The sequence below is a fragment of the Lactuca saligna genome, chromosome 8, assembly GCF_052625555.1.
Source record: "Lactuca saligna cultivar CGN05327 chromosome 8, ASM5262555v1, whole genome shotgun sequence".
NCBI lineage: Eukaryota > Viridiplantae > Streptophyta > Magnoliopsida > Asterales > Asteraceae > Lactuca > Lactuca saligna.
This window is the reverse complement of record NC_136424.1, coordinates 94,008,964-94,029,725: the sequence shown is the minus strand read 5'-3', so window position 1 is coordinate 94,029,725 and position 20,762 is coordinate 94,008,964. Positions and strand designations below refer to the sequence as shown.

The window sequence follows — 20,762 nt, the reverse complement described above, 5'->3', positions numbered from 1 at the left end:
AAGGTTACAATGTATGACAAAACAAATGAGAAGAATCAAATTAGGTAGAAAGATAAAAGTTTCTCAAATTTGAAAGGATGGGAGAGTACTTTAGTATCATATTTCATGATCATCTTAATGATTATGAAACCATATCACAAATTCATACTCTAAGGACGTCTTAGTGCATTGTTATGTCTAAGAAAAGAGGTCATGAATTGTTGGATTGGTTAAAATCAAGAAGATGAGTCATACTTCGTTCCAAAGCAATTCTTAGAGTCATACTCCAAGATTGTAACCTTGAGTGACATAAAGGAAGATTTATTAACACTAGTAAAATGTAAGAGTAAAATGTTTCTACTCTTGTACATTCGAGATTGGTAAGTTGTGATGTCTTGGATGAGACAAAGACCAACTAAGACCAATTGTGTAAAGTATTAGTCTTGATAAGAATCCGCACTATCCAGGTGCTGATGAGCACATTGAACTATCCATGTGGCAGAGATCCCTCATAGCCCAGGCACAACGATGCAACTATTAGAGGCGCGCTCTACCCATTGAGCTAATAGCCCATGGTGCGCCCACCCCCACTGGGGGGCCCACTATGCCAAAAGCGAGAGAAACCCTCTCTCTCTCTCTCTCTATATATATATATATATATATATATATATATATATATATATATCAACCCCACGTTGCCACATAAGGGGCATGGGGACGTAAAAAGGGGGGATTCTATCAACTTGTTCCGACCTAAGATAATAAGTTCATCAGCTTGGTCTTACTTCACTGTCGAGGAACAAAATAAGACTTCATCTCCAAGTTTAAATCAGACGTAGCTCCCTTCTTTTTAGGTGTGAAGCAGTGTGAAACCAAAATACCTAACAAGCATTAGCTCTTACTGAAAAGGAGGTGATCCAACCACACCTTCCAATACGGTTACCTTGTTATGACTTCACTCCAGTCACTAGACCTTCCTTCGACATCCCCCTCCTTGCATTTAAGGTAACGACTTCAAGTATGGCCAACTCCCATAATGTGACGGGCGGTGTGTACAAGGCCCGGGAACGGATACACCTCCGTATGGATGATCGGCGATTGCTAGCGATTCCAGCTTCATACAGGCGAGTTGTAGCATGCAATCCGAATTAAGGACAAGTTTTTGGAGTTAGCTCGCCCTCGTGGGATCGCGACCCTTTTTCCCGGTCATTGTAGCATGTGTGTCGCCTAGGGCATAAGGGGCATGATGACTTGACGTCATCTCACCTTCCTCCAACTTATCACTGGCATTTTATTCAGTGTTCCAAACTCAATGATGGAAACTAAACACAAGGGTTGCGCTCGTTGCGGGACTTATACCAATACATTTCGGCACGAGCTGACGACAAACATGCACCACCTATGTTCGCGTTCCCGATGACACCCCTCTATTTCAATAGGATTTTCGCGACATTTCAAGCCCTGGTAAGGTTCTTTGCTTTGCATCGAATTAAACCACATGCTCCACCACTTGTGCGAGCCCCCATTAATTCCTTTGAGTTTCATTCTTGCAAACGTGCTCCCCAGGCGGGATACTTAACGTGTTAGCTACAGCATTGCATGGGTCGATACGCACAATGCCTGGAATGCATTGTTTATGGCTAGGACTACTGGGGTATCAAATCTCATTTGCTCCGTTAGCTTTATTCTCTCGGTCTCAATGTCGACCCAACAGAGTGCTTTTGCAGTTGGTATTCTTTTCGATCTCTACACATTTCACCGCTCCACCGAAAATTCCCTATGCCCCTACCATACTGCAGCTTGGTATTTTCCACCACTTATCCATATTTAAGCCTTGGGATTTGATGAATGACTTAAAAATCCACCTACAGATGCTTTACGCCCAATCATTCCAAATAACACTTACATTCTCTGTATAACCGCAACTGCTGGTACAGATTTAGTCAATGCTTATTCCCTAGATACTTTCATGGCTTATTCTCCGGGAAAAGAAGTTCATGATACGTGGGCCTTATTCCTCTATGCGGTATTGCTCTGTCTGGATTTTACCCATTGCAGAAAATTCCCGAAAACTGCCTCCCATAGGAGTCTGGGTCGTGCCTCGGTTCCAATGTGGCCGATCATACTCTCAGAACAACTACAGATCATTGCCTTCATAAGCTATTACCTCACCAACTACATAATCAGACGTGATCCCCTCCTCGGGCGGATTCCTCCTCTTTCTCCTCGGCCTACATGGTATTGATAGTCGTTTCCTATTGTTATTCCCCTCCCAAGGGCAAGTTCTTACGTGTTAGTTACCCTTCCTCCACCGGAAACACCACTTCTCGTCCGACTTGCATGTGTTAAGCATGTCGCCATCGTTCATCCTGAGCTAGGATCAAACTCTCCATGAGATTCATAGTTTCATTACTTATAACTTCCTTGTTAGCCGACAAAAGCGGATTCAAAATTGTTATTCAGTCCAAGGCCTAACTTGTATCCACGCACTTCATATTCGCCTGGAGTTCGCTCCCAGAAATATAGCTCTCCCTGCCCCCTCACGTCAATCCCACGAGCCTCTTATCCATTCTAATTCAATCATGATGGGGAAGCAAATCAAAAGATCAAAACTCACATTGGGTTTACCGCTAAGTTATATCTCTTCTCTGTCCTCATCGAGAAATAGAACTGATTAACCCTGAGGCAAAGGGTCGAGAAACTCAACGACACTATTCTTGAACAACTTGGGGTCGGGCCTTGTTTTTTTCGCATTATTATAGATATGAAAATAATGGGAAAGTAGGATTCAGCTGTCAACTGCCCCTATCAGAAATAAGATTGATTACGGATTCGAGCCATAGCACATGGTTTCATAAAAACCACACAATTTTCCCGATCTAAATCAAGCAAGTTTTACATGAAGAAGATTTGGCTCAACATGTTCTATTTGATAGGGGTTGGAGAGAAGAACCCGACTCGGTATTATTAAAAAAATAGAGGAAGCAGAACCAAGTTCAGATGATACAGATCAACCCTTTTTTTCGCCAAAGATCTTACCATTTTCGAAGGAACTTGAGTTCTATCTCTTTTCCATTTCTATTCAAGAGTTCTTATGTGTTTCCACACCCCTTTGAGCCCCAAAAAAGTGTACAAATTCCTTTTATTAGGAACACATACAAGATTCATCACTACAAAAAGGATAATGGTAACCCCACTCTTCACTACTTCATTTATGAAATTCACAGTAATAGAGATCCATGTCCTACCGAGACAGAGTTTGTAAGTTGCTATCCTCATACATAACAGGATAAAGATTACAATATGTATTCGTAAATTGAATCTTTATCTTTTGAGTTAACGACCTAAGAGGGTAACAAACTTTGTTATTTGTCCATATTTAGGTAACCATGTTTTTTCATATATATTTGATCCTTAAACTTGTTTGACATGTTCAAATATGGTAAGATGATTGGTAATTATCGAAGATATTTCATTTTGAACATGTCAAACAAGCTTGTTGGTTAAATGTGTACAAAAAAAACATGGTTACCTAAATATGGACAAAAACAAAGTTCATTACCTATTTTGGTGATATTAGTTTCTTTATGCTAATTGCTAAGTGCAAGTAGTCATAAGACCCACTAATATGACATGGAATCTAGTTATCGGGTCTTGGTCTTAGATTTGGAGTAGGTGTCGTTAGCGGGTTCCTGATTTTATTCCTAGTTGCAATTACACAATCGTTAGATCCGTCTCAAGTACTTCATGGAGATTAGTGCCTATAGTCATAATAGACCCAATAATATTGCTATAAATAACAATGTCCTTTTGGGTTATATGTAAGAACAAAATAAAACAAATATGAAAATGTATTTATTTGAGGGACTTATTTTGTTAATTATTTAATAGTTTAATTAATTAATAGTAAATAAAAAATATGGAATATTCTAGAATGAATTGAATTCCATAGATAATTATAATTAAGTTTGATAATTATCTCTAGGGTTTCAAATCACTTCCCTGTAAATAGAGGGCTCCAAATCTGGGTTTAACACGTGAGAAAAATACCTCTTAGTCTCAAAAGTTTGGAATCCTCAAAAACCCAAAGAAATCCAAAAGTGTAGATTCCATGTCATGGCAATTCATTTAGCACGTCGTGGCCCGCGACAAATTTGTGTTCTTCGCTTCTGTTTTTTGTTATGGTTTGAGAGTTGCTTAATATCTATTTGTATCTTGTTTTTTGGGTGCGATTTCAGAAGAGGAACTCTATGTTGGGTTCTCTAGGCCATTTTAACTGGCTCTTCAAAAGAAGAGACCTACAAAGAAAGTAAAAGTATGATTCTATTCTATTGTATTTTATAAGTTGCATATATTAGTTGACTTAGATCTTGTGTTTTGAGTCTTAGATCATAATTGTTTGTTCTTTTTGTTGGATAAGGTGTCTAAGTCCATAACTATATTTGAGATGTACTTGACCTGACCCGGCATGGTCCATTTGGATTGCACTTCACCCAAACAATTTATATGGATAATCTTTTGGGAGCAGTATGAAAGCATATTATTTAATTAGTATTGATCTAAAATCAATTTAGAATTAATTTGGTGATAAAAAAAGGTGACTAATTAAATATAGGCTCTTGTATTTATATAGTGTGGGCTAATGCTTATTTAAAATGGGCTAGGCTTGCATGGAAACTCCATGGATAGTCCACGGAGCTTTAACCCATGGATCTTATGGAAATAAAAGGTCATGGGTATTAGGGTTTACATGGATGTAACCCTAATCTACCACACTATATAAAGGGGTACTTGGCACATGAAATGGCACTAGTGTGTGTGAGAACTAAGGTGTGTCCGATTTCTAGAAGTGTGCGTCTACTCTCTTAAGTTTCCAAAGTTTGTGGTGATTTGTGACTTCCATTTGAGGCATCCACATTATTGGTGCTAGGCTCTCAAACTCTAAGCAATCAACCACTACTAAAAGATATGTAATTTTACTAGTGTTTTATGATTCAAGTACCCCATAACATGTGAATTAGGATGTAAACCTTGGAAAATTATTATTTGCATGTATTTTAGAGAAAACATAGATTCAAGGTTTCTAGAGTTGCATGTACACCATAAGAGTGTTAGAATGCTCAAAACCATTTAGTGGTATCAGAGCCTAGGCTTGTTTTCTTGATACTTGATGCAAACTTGTTTAAAAAAAATGATAAAACTGCTTTTTGCTCAGTGAACTCGCTGATTCTATGGTGGAACTCGACGAGTCCATGTGTTTTTCCATCCTACTAGTCTAGTAGGTTCATGCACTCGACGAGTAGGAGGCCCAACATGCAGTTTTTCGAGTTTTTAAGCTGGAATTTGACTATAATCATTACACTAAACTATTTTGGACTTATAAAACTTTTTTTTGGTGTTGTAATGATTATGCTAATCCAATTTCAAAGGCTATTATCAAATTTTCAAGTTTTGTATGTGTTTATTGTTGGATTAGTGTCTAAGACTGTAACTATATTTGGTAAGTACTTGACCCGATTGTGTATGGTCCTTTTGGGTTGCCTTCACCATAGCAACTTGACAGGGTGATTTATATAGAGAGAAGAGATATTATTATTAATGTATTATAAGAATAATATGTTAAAGGAATAATAATATTAATTTGAGTCATAAATTAATTAGGAATTAATTTGGTGACTTAAAAAGATTAATTGAAGAAAGGGGTATAAAATGTCAAGTGTGTGATAGTTGTATTTTGAGCTAAGAATCCTTATGGATATGGGTTGGACGATTTTAGGGATGTGGATCACCTAGAAATCATCCAAGGCTTATCTAGGAGGGATATTGGATTGCTTTGAGGCTAAGTTATCCAATTAGGGTTTTAGGGTGAAACCCTAGGAGCTCACAGTATAAATAGACCCTTGGGGTTGTGGAAATAGACACCTTGGTTATTGGAGTAACCCTAGAGCTGATTTTCCTCTTCCTTACCTCTCTCAAATCATCTTCTTGCTAGTTGGTGTTTGTAAGCCATTAGAGGAGTGACAATTGTGACTCTAAGCTCTAAGGAGAAGAGGGTTTCAAGCAAGTAATTCAAGGTATGATTCTAGATCTATTTTCATATGTTTTGATTGTTAGTTTACATTAGATCTAGCCATGAAAGTCTTGGATATATTGCATGTTCAATTAGAGAAACCTAGATCCAAGCAATTAGGGTTTGCATATGCACATAGGAAAGTTCTTATGGCTCAAACCCATCACTTATATGATTCTTGAGACTGTTGATATGAATGTTCATGAACTTATGAGTTTTAGTAGATCATAAAAATTATTTTCAAATTTTTTGTTAGTTTCATTCTTGATCTTGATGTGTTTTAATGGAATCCAAAATTTGTCCTCAATTTATGGATTGCCAAAAGTCATTCCTTTTAAAATCCATTAATGAACACATAGGTTACATAAAATGAACAGTCTTCATTTTAATAAACTAATAACTCATAAGTTATGAAATGCAAAGTTTTGAATAGATTCAAAACTTGCCCTCAAGTTTTGGAATTTCTAAAGTCTCACACACCTTATAAAACTTTAATTCCAACCCTTAGAGTTTTAAAATTAAAAATTCGACCCTTATACTTCGTAGTATTATAAGTTAATATAATTATATATATATATATATATATATATATATATATATATATAAGATCAAGTCGTTTTTACCATTAGTGGGCCTCATTCACGATGCCATTCTATAAGGGGGTATAAGGTTGCTGCCTATAAAATGACAGCTTAATGGGTGTCCACTCTCAACAACTGCTTCCTTGACTGGTGGATGGTCGTTAGTCGAACGGGTAAGACAATGACTTTAATTCTCATTAAAAGTATAATGATTATTACAAAGTAACTAAGTGTTTTTATAAATTCCCAATCTTAGTTACTTTAGGAAAATGTGAAATTGGTGCTAACCCATGAAATTAACACTTTGTACCTTACCAAGTCGTTGGTGGAGCGCGTATGCTTAACCAGCACAATAACTTGGATTAGTAAGGAAGGCAAAGGGTAACTTAATGTTTAACATAGACCGGTGGAGCACGTGTGGTTAACCAGCACACCATTTAGGTGATAATATTAAGGATACCAAGTTAATTTGCATGGTTATTCACACCTTGTTTTGTGATCCTCGGCATCCTAGTCACAAAACCTGAAGGACACAATCGAGACTGAAACATGCCATTGAAAAGTTCAACGAAACTCAAAAGAATCTAGGAGTTTCAAAACCAATTAAAACTTAATAATTCATTTCATTTTTCATGGTGGAAATTGGTGAATCGTTAGTCACCTACCTTCAAATATTTTATAGCTTGGATTACAGCATCCCTCTTCCAAGTTATAAAGTATTGTGTTGGGTCCTAGCCTTAATATCACATTTGGGTGTTTTATTAAGGATTACATATCTAATTTAAACTTGTCCTTCTTCCTTTTCAGATGTCTTCCAACAATGCTTCTAGCTCAAACCTTACCGAATCCTTCTCTCTCATGAACCTTTATGGGAGAGTCATCTTCGATGGTTCCAACTTCAATGATTGGATCAGGAAAATCAGGATGGTCATGCGCTATGAGGACAATGAATATGTCCTCGACAAAGAGGTTAAGGAACTTGATAAGTCGTCTGCTACTCTAGAGGAGATCACTGAATTATGGGCACATGAGAGAGATGCCACTAAGGTGGCATGTATCATGTTAGCCATGATAACAGTCGAGCTCCAAAATTCCTATGAGGACTATTACCCTTTTGAGATGCACCAGGACTTGATGGATAGATACCATCAGAGTGCTCGTCAAGAGCGGTATGAAATCATCTCCTCCATGATAACAACCCGGATGAAGGATGGTGAAACCATCACGGGACACATGCAGAAAATGCAAAGATTTGTGGACCGTTTGCTGAAATTGAATATGAACTTCCCAGAGGAGTCGACAATTAACATCATATTGCACTTCTTACCTTCTTGTTATGAACGATTCCGAATGACATATTACATGAAAAAGGAGGAGGTCACACTTAACAAAATTCAAGGACTTTTTAAGACCGTTGAAATTGATCTCAAAGGTAAATCAATTATTACTACTCCTACTCCTAAGTCCACCCCTGTCTTGGTAATCGAGCAAAGTAGAGGGAAGAAGAGGAAAACCCCTTCAAAGGGTACCAAGGGAAAGTCTCTTGATGGCTCCTATTCGTGTGAAACCAAAAGTGGTTCAGTCACTCCTTCCAACCCAAAGGAAGCTGAATGCTTCTATTGTCATGATAAGGTGCACTGGAAGCGAAACTGCCCAAAGTACATGCACGATGTTAAGGATGGGAAAGTGAAACTCAACCATGAAGGTATTTACACTATATTGTCTAATAACTCACCATATTCTAATTAATGGGTCCTTGATACAAGTTGTGGCATTCACATATGTTCTGACTCGCAGGGACTAAGAAGAAGTGAGAATGTGGAGCACGGGAATATATACTTGATCATGGGGAATAGGAAAGCTTCACCTATCACCAAGATTGGAGTTTATCCTTTGTTGCTAAGTAGTGAGTTAGTGTTAGATTTGAATAAGTGTTTTTACTCATTTGGGATGGCGAGAAATATTATTTCCTTTCATGGTTTGTACAAATAAGGGTTTACCTTTTCGTTTGATAATGAATGTGGTGGTATTAATGTTATTTTTATAATAATGTTTTTATTTTAAAGCATTACCTTGTGATGGTGTGTATGAAACTATGTCGGTTGTAGATAACCTAGGAAATAATGTATTGTATATTGATTCTTCCAATAGCTTGGGTAAAGCATCATTATGGAATTTTCGTCTTGGACATGTAAGCAAGAAAAGCATAGGCCAAATCCAAAAGGATGGAATCTTGGAGTCATTTGACCTAAATTTGGATGATAGTTGTGAATCTTATTTGCTTGGGAAAATGACAAAGTCACCCTTCACTGGTACTTCTGCTAAGGGTGAGGGTTTGTTGGATCTCATACATACTGATGTGTGTGGATCCTTCAGAGCCGCCACAAGGGATGCTAACCACTTCTATGTGACTTTCACTGATGATTACAGTAGAGATGGTTATGTCTACTTAATCAAGCATAAGTCAGAATCCTTTGAAAAGTTCAAAGAGTTTAAACAGGAAGTGGAGAATCAGTTAGGCAGGAACATTAAGATGCTCCGATCCGATGGAGGAGGTGAGTATCTTAGTACAAAGTTCCTTGAATATCTTAAGGAATGTGAGATTGTCTCACAATTGACACCTCCCAGAACACCACAACTTAATGGTGTGGCTGAGAGGCGTAATCGAACCTTGTTGGACATGGTTCGTTCCATGATGAGTCGAGCTTTGCTACCAATCTCATTTTGGGGGTATTCCTTAGAGACTTCCACCGATATCCTTAATCTAGTCCCTACAAAAAAGGTTACCAAAACACCTCACGAGATGTGGACTGGGAAAGTTCCCAATTTAGACCATATCAAGATTTGGAGTTGCGAGGCTTTCATGAGGCACGACACTCATGAAAAGCTCGAACCTCGAAGTGAGTGGTGTATTTTCATCGAATACCCACATAAATCATTTGGTTACCTCTTCTATAGACCCAATGATAATATGGTCTTTGTGGCAAGGAGAGGGGTCTTTCGCGAGAGAGAGTTCATAAGCCAAGGAAACAGTGGGAGGCAAATTGACCTTGAAGAAATTCAAGAGTCAAGTGGTGAAGGAACCTTAAACCCTAGCAATCAACCGGAGGAGGAAACTCCTGTTGAACCAACTGACGAGTATATACCTCTGAGGCATTCCACTAGAGTTAGGAATCCACCTGACCATTACTATTGTTTCCATATTACTGCGGAAGGTGATACAATTATCAGTGATAGCACACTAGTAAACTTGGATGAACCTAATAGTTATAGGGAAGCCATGGCAATTGGCAGGCCCTAAGTCTGCTAAATGGAAAGAGGTTATGGACAGTGAGATTCAGTCCATGTATGACAATCAAGTTTGGAACTTGGTTGACAATGTTCTGGGTCGTAAGATGGCCGGGTGCAAATGGATCTTCAAGAAGAAGACCGACATGGATGGGAAAGTGCACACTTATAAGGCGTGACTAGTTGTGAAGGGCTTCACTCAAACTCAGGGATTTGATTATGATGAAACCTTCTCACCAGTGGAAAAGATTAAGTTTATTAGGGTTATGCTAGCCATTCCTGCATTTCATGATTATGAAATATGGAAAATGGATGTCAAAACCACTTTTCTTAATGGAAAGTTGGTTGAGGATGTTTAAATGAGTCAGCCAGAGGGTTTTGTCAGTGCAGAGTACCCTGATAGAGTGTGTAAGCTTGAGAAATCTATTTATGGATTGAAACAAGCATCTCGCAGCTGAAACCTTTGTTTTGATGAGAAAAGTCAAAGATTTTGGCTGTTCGAGAAGTGAAGATGAGTCCTGTGTATGTTAGAGCTAGTGGGAGTATAGTTAGCTCTTTGGTACTGTATGTGGATGACATACTACTCATGGGAAATGACATCCTAACTTTGCAGGAGGTTAAGTCCTGGCTTGGGAAGTATTTCGCTATGAAGGACCTTGGAGAAGCTGCCTATATCCTAGGGATAAGGATATTGAGAGAAAGAAGTAAAAGACTAATTGGAATTAGTCAAAGCAACTATGTGGACAAAGTGTTGAAAAGGTTCAACATGCAGAATTCCAAGAAAGGCGACTTACCAATTCAGCATAATGCCAAACTAAGCAAGGCTCAAAGCCCAAGTATAGAGGCTGAGATAGCTGAGATGATTCAATTACCATATGCTTCCGCTATTGGCTCGATTATGTATGCTATGACTTGTACTCGCCCTGATGTAGTTTTTTGCTTTGAGCATGGTCAGCGGATATCAGGGGACTCCTGGCAAGGCTCACTGTACTACGGTAAAAAGCATTCTCAAGTACCTGCGAAGCACTAAGGATTGGATTCTTACGCTTGGCGGGAGTGATGACTTGAGAGTTGTGGGGTATAGTAACGCTAGCTTTAAGACTTATAGGGATAATTTCCACTCTCATTCGGGTTGGGTCTTTACCATGAATGGAGGATCAGTTACTTGGAAAAGTTCCAAGCAGGAGACGGTAGCTGATTTGACATGTGAATCAGAGTATATAGAAATGAGTGAAGTGGCAAAGGAGGCAATATGGTTGAGGAACTTCATCAGAAACCTTGGATTTGTACCATCTATAAAAGAGCCTATGGAGATTTTCTGTGACAGCAATAGTGAGGTTGCCTTAGCCAAGGAACCAAGAGATCATGGCAGATGCAAACACATTGATAGAAAATATTACTTCATAAGACATAAGATAGAAGAAGGACTCCTCATGGCAAAGAGGATATCGTCAGAAGAGAACCCAACAAATCCCCTCAGGAAGGGACTGACTAGGGTTTGACATTTGCAGCATGTGAGGCGCATCGGGCTGAAGGATGATATTAGTTTTACAGATTAGATAACTCTAAAACTTGTAAAATCTAATTGACATTTGATGATTGAATAAAAGTTGTTGTTTATTTATAAGTAAAGTGTTGATATCGTATGTCAATTATTTACTATTGTTTCAATTTTGCATGTTTTGACCTCTAGAATAATTTCTTTATTCAAATTCTCCACAATCGGTCATATGTTGGAAGTAAGTATGAATCAAGACTGTCATGCAGTTAGCTTGTAGATTTATAAGGTGTTGGACATAGCAAGAGTTGCTACAACATTCAAGAGTGCTCATAAGTTCTGAGTACTGGATTAAACCGACGCTCACTTGTATCACTTCATGGAATTTATCTTGAGTGATCGTGAAACGGTAATATCATATAAGTCTTCAAACCTAGAGATATGAGTTGTTGTGTTGGTTATGCATTGATTGTACGAAAATGCGTTAGTAACTTGATATCATAAAACATACCTTTGTTTATAATTCAACAAGTAGTAGAACAGGCATATGAGTCGAAGTTTATATGTTCCTTCTAGTCCTTGGAGGATTGACACATCCTGTTTCGGATCATTCGTGATTTAGGGTTCGTGGGTTACAGCCCGGACATGAGGAAGCCACGAGGCAGCGACAAGTTGCCAGAAGCGTAGGGCTTCTCATCACCTTTACGTGGATAGGAGGTTCACGGGAATCAGATTTATAAATAGGGAGGTATGATAGTTTGAAGATTGGGTAAGATAAGTCCCTAAGTTGAGAAATGAGGCAGCAGAGTACGCTGGCCGTACATATACGTACGCTTAGCGTACTCATGTGCGTGGGTTTTAAGCGGAGTCACCTAGTTCGCTAGGCGTACTAGGCATAGAATGGAAAACCCTAAATTTGGATGTGTCCTTATATAAAGAACGAGATAGCCTCATTCCTGGCCACCATCTAGAGTAAATAAACCCTCTAAAACCCTAATCCTTCGTTCATGGAGCTTTTGAGTGCATTTGAGAGCCTTAAGTGATTTTGTGTGTTCTTGTAGTAAATAAGGAACTTTGGAGAAGAAGGAGTGAGAAGTCCAGGCCTTAGATCTGAGCATACATGAGTTGGAAGCTTCATATGGAGGTATAAAGCTTCAAGCTTTCTCACTCTTTTGTTTTGAGCATCATATTAGAGTATTTTAGAGTTTTGTCCCAAAAGGTGGAGACTTTATCAGTTATTGAGCTCCAAAGACCTTGATCAACACCCTTTGGGTGTATTTAGTGGAGTAATGTCATAAAAATCCAATCTTGGACGTTACTATCTAGTCATGCATGAGATATGAGTTTTATGAGAAAAGAGGATGAGTGTTTTGAGTATTTGTGACGAAATCAGCCATGTAAAGGCTTAAAGTCACTGAATTTATGGAGTAAGAGCTATTAGGGAGTCCAGATCTGAGAAATGAGCTAAGGTATTAACGAGTTAAGACCAAGAGAATGGACTAAAGCAAAATTGAGCGTACACCTAACGTAAGTTCCAGTACGCCCCGCGTACTGGGTTAGTGTCCCCGATCAGATTCATGCATGCTTGTGTACACTGAGTGTACCAAGAGAGTTACACCTCGCGCAACTTCTATTTGGGCTTTTGGGCTAGATCTTATGATGGACCTTAAGGGTTGGGCCTGAATCTTTGGGTTTGTGTATTAGAGACTATGAGAAGACAAATATTATATGTATGCCTTGGGCCCTTGAGTTGGGCTTGTTTCTTAGACTAGAGAGTTGTGCCTCGAGAGAGCCCATTCATTATTGGGCCTTATTGGGCCCAATAAGTTTCAGGTTGTTAATGGGCTAGTTACTGGATTGGCTTTAGACCTAATGAGTGAGAGTTTGGACTTAATTCCTAATTTGGGTTAATTGTGAGTTTGACACAGAGTTAGTGGTCGGTGCGTAGCACCATCGTTTATAGGGGTTGTTCATCATCTGTGACATCCCCAAAATCACGGCCAGAAAAGACCGATTTTGTTTATGCTTTATAAAAATCAGAGTACTTCATTTTATAAAAAAGTTGCGGAATTTGTTCCCAGAAAAACATGGTAAATACGTTATTAAAACATTTTCGAAGAAACGTATTTATTTCATTTTAAAATGTTTGGGATGTCATCGTTAATACCGAAACATAAGCATAAACAGAACTTACAATGATTTACACTAGTGATCTACATCTCTTTTAAATCTCTCAGTGTAATGTCACTTCACTTCGTCACCTGTGATATACATAAACTGAGTGGGTCAGGTTGGGAAACTTGGTGAGTACATAGGGTTTTCAACCCACAATAATATAATTACTATGTTCAATCAAACAATCAACCCAATTACCCATCCCCATTATCTTCTTTACTCTTTAAGGATTTAACCTAAGAGTCATCTATCCTGCATTCGTTTATTCCGAAGTCCCTTACCTCCAGGGTTATAGGACTGACACTAAATCCATAGCTGTCAATGTTCGTTCATAAAGCACTAATTCCATAGCTGCTATGGTCTATTCATCAGGTACTAAATCCATAGCTACCAGTCTTTATCTAATAGGTACTAAGTCCATAGCTACCAATGTTCAACAGGTACTAAGTCCATAGCTACCAATTCCCAACAGGTACTAAATCCATAGCTACCAACGTTTAACAGGTACTAAGTCCATAGCTACCGGTGTTTGTCTCATAGACACTAAGTCTATAACTGCCAATGTATCATCTTCTATCTCTCATCATTCATCTACCCATATCATACCCAACATATTCGTATATATAAAAATACGTATACAGCTTAAATTCTTTAAAACATGTATAAAACGTTCATCCAGCATAGACAGCAAGTATTCAGATAATATGCACACATAGCACGTAGTTTATATAAAATACTTCATATCTATGTGTAAGATGAAAGGGACTATGCACTCACCTGAGAAGGTGGTGACTCGGTACTCGGACAGCGCTTCGTTTACTTTAAAATAATTTCCTTTGACGAAACCTAATATTATCACCACTAGATTTTAGTCTAATATTACCGTCACTAATTATTAGTCTTATTATTATTATTATATAAGCGTTTAAACAATACTTTCCAACTACTATGTATAGACAGGGTCCAGACATCAAACACCGGAGGGCAGGACCATTTTGGCGTATAGCACTTCTGAAATCCAACAACCCTATGCGGCCCTTTAAACCAGATTCCCCGTACCGCGAGTAGTTAAAAGATATTATAACGACACTTATATAAGTCATAATAATAACTCAAATATTTATTATAAATTTATAATAACAATACTAATTTTAAATATAAACTATATTTAAAATAGGGTAAGCATAACTTACTTTCAAGGGGATTTTAGCTAGGAGTCGGGCTCTGCAGGGGCAGAACTTCGTCGCTGAATCTTTCTAAGAAAGATTCGTGCAGCGCTTCAGCGCTCACCTTACTATACTAAAACTACAGAAAGAGAAGTCGAATCACGAGGGACCGAAATGCTCGGGGGGTAAGGAGAGAAAGACTCTTGAATCAAGAGAATGGTGCAAGAAATATACTAATTGAATTTTTAAAAACTACCCTCCATAATTACTTAATGACCTTTTAGTTATATAAACAACTAAACACCCCTCTATAATAGTATTTTAAATGGATTTAATGATATTTGTACTAAACTAATGTCAAAAGAACTCAACATTAGTCTTATAATGACCGCATCGTCGATACCTTTCTAATGATATATACATATGTATATATATATATATATATGTGTACGTATACATGATTTATACTTTATTTTAATACGTAAATATGCTATTATAATTTGTAACTCATTCATACGAACTCCGTTTTTGACGTTCTTTATATCCACGCGTAGGTGGAAACGTACTCTACAACTTTCGTTTAGACTCCGTCAGCTAATTTTGACTTTATTTTTAAAGTTATATTTTTAACAGGCCGGGACAGAATTGGTCCGTTAAAATCTCATAACTTCTTTATCCGATGTCCATTTTCGTCTGTCTTTTTATCGTTACGCTAATAATAACGAGATCTTCGATTCTTGTTTAGGTTGTGTCGGCTAAAAATCAATCGATCTAAAATTCGAATTTCGGGCTGTACACCGCTAATCCGAAACTTCGAAAAATCATAACTTCTGCATATGAAGTTAGATTTGGGCGTTCTTTTTATCGATTTTCTTAGTTTAACATATTCTACGACTTTCGTTTAGAGCGCTAAGGCTAAATCTCTCTCTATCATAAATTTACTATTTACGCTTCCCGGTGCCGTATCGGTTCCGACGCGAAACTTCTACGGGTCATAACTTCTTCGTTATAACTCGGATTTCGGCGTTCTTTATATGTACGGAAACCTTGTGACATATTCTAAAACTTGGTTAAGATTATTTATTCTAAATAATCTTTTTGTCGAAAAGTCGTTTTTTTGACCCCTATTGCCTTTAAATTGACTAGCCCGGATCTGCGGGCGTTACATCATCCGAGGTGAGTCTTATCACTATACTTACCATGAGTGGTATCCTTGTGTGACTGAGATGTATTAGTGTTTATATTGAGTATTTGATATCCCACATTATGTATATGTGATTTATGCTATGTATTATTCCGTGCTTACTGAGTTATGGGACTGGAGGGTCCTACTGAGACACACTGCCCAGAGGGTCTTACAGTGTTATGGCCTCGAGTGGCTAATGAGCTGTGTGTGGTATTTTGCGGAAATCACTAAGCTTCATGCTTACCGTCTTATGTGTTATGTGTTTCAGGTTTTTCTCAGGATCGCGGGAAGGCACCGACATCATTGTACACACTAGAGAAGGAGTTATGTTTTGAGGATCCTAGATTATTATTAAATAATTATGAGGTTTAGTTTTGTAAATTAAATAAATGAGATTTTTTTGTGAAATGTGTTATGAGAATTATGTGATTTTAAATGAAAATTTTGTGTGAAAATTACGGTGTTACAAGTTGGTATCAGAGCCTTGGTTTGAGGGATTCGGATGCACATTCGGGTAAAATGTGAGAGTGGGGAGACCAGTCGAGGAATTAGAGACGAGGTGCGTGATAGTGTATTATTTTGAGATTAAGTGTTAGATCTAATTCAGAACAGTTGAGGTATCTAGCGGTGTGTCGGTCCGAGGTTTCGAGATGACTAGAGGCAATCACATTGGGAGAATTCTGAGATTCTTGTATAAGTTACGGGATATTTGGACTTGCTTGGTTTCCATCAGGAAGATCATTGAGTGTTTATGTGGTATGTCCAAGAGTCAAGTGTGATGTACCTGGTAAAACAGTCTATGGAGTAAATTGTTGGTATGTCGACTAGTGATGGTTCGAACCCGGAGTGGGGGAGAACTGGCTATTCAATTGAGAAGATCAACAATTCGTTCAAGTGTTGTTAGAGAACTGATTATGGAGATCTGCGACATGGGCACATGAGAACTGGGTTATTGGTGGATTAGGCGTGGTGCAAGGCGAGACGATGTATGTGTATGTGCTTAAGAAAGGATGAATGAATCCATGGTAGGTGGCCATTGGTCAGAGAATTTATTATGGCTAGGGATTTTTCAGGTTTGCAAGTGTTGAGTTCGAGGCGGTTGGGTCACCGAGTTCAGGGTACAATACCTGAGATTTTCAAATATAGGTATAGATTGTGATTTATACTCTAGGAGTGGTAGAAATTGAGTTGGCAACCAATTTCGGAGTCGGTATGTGTAGTTCGTATGGGCGGTGATTAGTAGAGGGTAGAGTTTTGGATTTTCATCAACGTGTATTCAGTCGTTGACGATTCCCCAGTTTTCCAAATGGGAGATGGGGGTAATTCGAGGTTTCAAGTTACGTAAGTGGACGATCAGTGGTTGAGGAAAGACAGAGTGAGACGTTGTGATGGTGTACCGAGGTACCCGAGTATGATGTCCTAATTTTTGGTCATGTTGGGACTCCGAGTGATTTTACTCCAGTAGGAACCCATCAGTTAATTGTCGTTGGAGTGAGACTGTCTAGGTGTGTATCTATGCTGATACTAGTGAATTGCCTACGAGAACTTACATCAAGAGTGGTGGTGCATAAGTTGGATGGGTGTAAGCACCTATCCATTTTGAGCTGCAGAGCATGATTTGGTGAACTCGGTGTAATGATGACTTGATGATGAGATTATGGGGTGATAAGGGAGCAAGTAGATCTGAGTGGGAGTAACTGATTGGGATTATCGGGAGAAACCATGGAGTGCCCCATGGCGAGTTTGTGAGCGAGAGAGTGTTGTAAGACTATGGGGAGCCATAACATCCATGATTCGGTGGGAGAGAGTGTCATGATACTACGGGGAGCCGTAGTATTCACTGGTTAGAGAGAGAGAGAGAGAGTTGTGATATTGCGGGGAGCCGTAGCATTCACGAGTCAGTGAGAGGGTGTATCAAGCATGCGGGGAGCTGTAGCATTCATGAGTCAGTAAAGGAGCATCTTAAGACTACGGGGGAAACCATAGCACTCAGTAGTCGATAAGGGTGAATATTTTTCTGCCATGAGCTATAGTATTCACAAGTTTGAGTATGACGCAAAGGAGTTCTTAGGCTTGGACAACCTTACCATTTAAGTCTTTGGGAACTTGGTTGTCGAACCAGGGGGAAAGATTGGGGTCTCCATGACGGTCGAGAATTCTTATATCCCGTGTTGAGAAGGGATTTTCGTAATCTCTAGAACCTCTGAACAAAATTATCCCAGGTCATGACTACTGACCTTACAGCTCGGCTAACCTTGTCCCACCAGTCTCATGTTTGGTCCCTTAGCAGGCATGATACAAATCCTACATTTTCCCCTTCAGGGAAAAACTCGTCCGCTGAGCATTCTCCATGTCAACGATCCAACATCGGCTAGTGATGAGGTGCTTATCCCCAAAGAACTCAAGAGATCCACATGCCTTGAACTCCCGGAATAAGGGAGTTCGTACTCCTAACTGACCCGCAACAATCTTAACTCGAAAAGACCTGATCCTCTCATTTGTCAACTCCATAATCCCCTTCTTGATGGCACCGAACATCATAGGAGTAGCATCCGTGATACCATGAGTAACCTCAGTCAAAATGAACTCATGCAATCTCTCATCAATCGGTTCTGCGCTTGATCCAGAACCTAAACCAGAATCATAGCCATAACTTCATCGAGTAATCATCAACATCCTCAAACTGAAACATAACATATAATCAATCAACATATGACTCGAGAGGATTCTCACTACATAGGCTTCCTTAGAGTTCCCAGGCCTGTTACCGTCTTAGGTATAGATCTTGTGCTTCCAGTAGTACGAACCCAATACTACCTTTCACACTAACTTGTACCTTCCTCAAGAGTAGTCATGATTCCTCTAAGTCACCATATTAACCATATAACAATCATGTGCTAAACAATATCCATATCCTAGGCTTTCCTAGGAAGTCTCAACTCTCACTGCTTGTAATACTAAGAAACTCTATCAACACCGTTGGTTGCCTTATGCATGCAAGTTATACATAAAATAGGATCACATAGAATGTCGAATGATGATTATACCCTAAGTCCACAACCAAAAAAGGAACAAAATTTATGGCTAAATCGATTATTCTAGGGCTATATAAAAGTCATACACAACTTTGAAAGCATACACTTAGCAATTAACTAAGTCGATATCAATTCCAAGTAATACATATCTACCAATCCTCCTAGGCTATAAGGCATCACACAAATCAGACAATTCTATCATATGCTTCCTCAAGATATCCTTACCCCTAATCTAGCATGCAATTCTCATATCAAGCATACTATTCATAATACATATGTATGGGTAATCTTGGGAACCACTTAGTTGAGCTTGGCTGATTGCACGCATCATACCCCTTTTTATTAGTAAAAATCTTTTTAGAAGTTCAATTTCATTTATCTTTAAAAAGATTATCATTTCCTCAATTTGATTTCTGACACACCCGAAAGTGTGCCCAAATCCCTCAAATCAAGGCTCTAATACCAACTTGTAAAAACCCAAAAACAGTAATATATTTTTTTAAAACCAACAATTTCAAACGTCAAATTGTTCTAAACATTCACAATACATAATATCAAATCATCAGAGTAATAATATGCAGAAAAGTGCAGAAAAACATGAGGGGATGATGTTGTGCCATCACGTCGGGCCCTTCCCTTTCGAATCAGAAATACCTGGAACCATAAACATAAATTGTAAGCGCAAAGCTTAGTGACTTCCCCAATGTACCACATACCAGACATACGAATATGGGCCCTGTCCTGGGGTATATTTCAACCCAATAAACAAATATGGGCCCCGCCCTAGGGTATGTTCCAATCCAAACATGCTATAGTGGGCCCCATCCTGGGATGTACTTCAACCCAAACATGCCATAGTGGTCTTTATTTTGGGGTATATTACAACCCATACATGCCATAGTGGGCCCCACCCTGAGGTATATTTAACCCGACAAAACACAGTGGTCCCCGCCTTGGGGTATATTCCAACCCGACCAATTAAACAAGTATACATCACATAGCAGCTAACATTCTATATAACCGAATGATGGGCCGACATTGGTGTCTTCGACCCATGGATACAGTAACAAACTTACCTCACAGATAGATGAGAAAACAGAAATAGCACGTTGCTCCGAAATCAACTCTACTAGTCACTTCCGAAAGGTGTACAAGGGAGTTTAGATGCTGGATCCAAGGTCTTGAGGGATACTCTACAACTTCAAGGCTCCTCCTTCACCTCCAAAAGCTCCAAAATTGCACCAGAAGACTTTCCAAGCTTCAAAATGCACTCACATACTTTAGGGTTTCGAAATGAGGAAAGGGGCTGGAGTTAAGAGAGTGCAAGAGGCCATAAAGATGTTTAAATAGGGTCCAGACCTGAAAAAATTAGGGTTTGCACCCTGACTACGTACACCCAACATATAAATCGTACGCCCAACATACGCAAGTCATGCCCAAAAATTATGAAATTAATTGCCATTAGGGACCAACTTTGAAATACAAACACCAACCAATGGTAAAAAGAAACACCTGAAAATCAAGATGTTATAAATTAAAATAAAGATTACTAAGTCTCATTTATAGACATAAAATGTCACAAATAAATAAAATTTTAAAAAGTAATATATCGATATTTTGCAACAGATGACAAATAATCACGATCATAATTATTAAATAAAAAAAAATCTTGTGATCATCATAGATTTAATATTTAATATTAAAAATTAAAATAATAAAAAGTAATATAACTTTAAATGTTAAATAAAATAAGACATAAAATATAACACTATTCCATATGAAAA

At 38.5% G+C, this 20,762-nt stretch overlaps 1 non-coding gene across 1 annotated transcript; it reads right to left on the bottom strand.

Annotated features, from left to right (window-relative positions):
- Positions 1-889: 889 nt before the first annotated feature.
- Positions 890-2,370, bottom strand: LOC145013698 (18S ribosomal RNA). Its single transcript, XR_013665243.1, has one exon. It is a non-coding gene; the product is annotated as an 18S ribosomal RNA (ribosomal RNA).
- Between the last annotated feature and the right edge of the window lie 18,392 nt (positions 2,371-20,762).